Source organism: Eutrigla gurnardus (assembly GCF_963514095.1).
Source record: "Eutrigla gurnardus genome assembly, chromosome: 12".
NCBI lineage: Eukaryota > Metazoa > Chordata > Actinopteri > Perciformes > Triglidae > Eutrigla > Eutrigla gurnardus.
Genome location: NC_139926.1, coordinates 4,663,743 through 4,665,621, shown reverse-complemented (window position 1 = coordinate 4,665,621; position 1,879 = coordinate 4,663,743). Strand labels below are relative to the sequence as shown.

At 42.8% G+C, this 1,879-nt stretch overlaps 1 long non-coding RNA gene across 1 annotated transcript; it reads left to right on the top strand.

Moving 5' to 3' along the window:
• The first annotated feature begins 315 nt into the window (after window positions 1–315).
• LOC311021786 lies at window positions 316–1,546 on the top strand. Its single transcript, XR_014598042.1, has 3 exons — window positions 316–369; window positions 1,031–1,131; window positions 1,450–1,546. It is a non-coding gene; the product is annotated as an uncharacterized lncRNA (long non-coding RNA).
• The last annotated feature ends 333 nt before the right edge of the window (window positions 1,547–1,879 follow it).

Here is a 1,879-nt window from a genome sequence, read left to right as displayed (position 1 = left end):
TGAATCATATTGTTGCCCATCTTCAGAAACATTTTACAAAGAACTGTTGCATTTGTCAATACAGCCTCTCACACAGTGTGCTACTGTTGTAGACAGGGTTGACCCTTGTTTTCCTGTGCTTTCAGTGCCCCACTGCCTTCCTCATAACTGTAGCGCTGATGCATTGGTCTCAACAGGTGCTCTTTTCTGAAAGGATCTTTTAGGTATATTTAGATGTTGAAACCTGAGAGCGCTGCCCTGTGATTGGCTGTGTTGGCCACATGATAACCTGGGTAGAAATCGCAGCTGTGTGCTGTTGCCTATCGTTTCTCTGGAGGGAAGCTGGGGAGGCTTTGGCGGCTTGGGAGACCATAAACTTTATTTTAACTGGTAAGCAAAGAAAAGGAGAGAAAAAAAAAGAAGCTAAAATGTTACATATTTTCTACACCTTGCATGGCTTTCCATCTGCTGGGACTTGCATCCTTTCCATCCTCTGCTGGAATCCCAGGGGACAGCTGATAGAAGGAAAGAGTGTGAAGGCTCTGCTGCACATCGAAGGAATAACCAAACAATCCAGATCTGCAAGATCAGACCAGGCCTACCTTTACTGTGGATGTATCTGAAATGTCAGCAGCCATTTTCTGAAATCTCAACACCTGCCGGCCTATTTTATCCTCGACGTTTCATCTATTTCTCATGTTATTTACAGAAAATTATATTTTGATTTAAAGAGTGGGCAATCAAGTGCTAAAAAGGTACTTAGTATGCCATCCTATATTTAACCTGCAGCCTCAGAAGGCATTGCCCCACGTCTGCTAAACAGAGTCAACCAATCAGGCTGTGGCATTAGCTTACATGTCAAATAGCTTGAAGCCCTGTTGGGCAGCTGTCGCCAAGCTTCAGCCAGGAGGCACCGTTTCTCTGAGCTGTGTTGTGGCCGTCACACATTCACGGTTGTAATGCACTCAGTGTCTCACCGTCCTAATCTGCTATTCTCCCTGTGTAATTACTGACTGAGAGGTGTTTCACACATTTGTATTACTTTGTTCAGGATTTAGACAAGTCACAAAGTTGGACTATCAGTTTGAGACCCTAGTGGATGGCAAGTGAGGCTTCCTAACTGTCAGGAAATACTGCGGGATTCTTTTGCTGGTATGGCATGCTCATTGGTTCAATATCTTTGTGGATTTTCTCGCATGCGTTTGCTGTGTATTATTTCTATTTTTTGATTCGGTGATTGGGTTCAACGGTGGATGACTGGCAGCATCCTAAAATATCGCTGGTGTCCTTTGATGTCTGATCTCCAGGACCTGCTGTCTGAAATGAATAGAATATTTAAGTCAACTCTGTTTACTGTCATGATGCATGCTTCCACATTAGTTATCATATTAAATATTCTAGGAGGCCAAACCTTGTTCATTCAGATTTTTAGTTTAACGAATAAATAACTACCATCTGTGTTTTGCGCAGAACCCCCCAAATCCGTCCCAAAATGACGGAAGTTGTGGAGGAGTATGAGGAATATGAGGAATATGAGGAGGAGGAATTTGAGGAGGAGATCTTGGACGAGGTAAGTGGACTTCTTGTTGTTTAATCACATATTGCTTTTCTTTACAATTTAACTAGATTGTTTGTGGTGTTTCCATTCTGAATAGAATTTAAGAAAAGACAGATGAATTCAGTAGATCGAGGTTACATTCAGGGCTTCATGTCCAGTACCCTATGAATAGTTAAGGTAGTGACCTCCCCTCCAGTCAGCAGTTCATGGAACCAGTCGTCCATGGCTGCTGGTGGATCCTGTTTCAGATGGACACTTTCTGATGGTCCAGGATTACCCTCAACAGCCACCTATAAATCAAACCTGAACAATGAATGTTTTACTGGGATGTAGTCTGTTAAC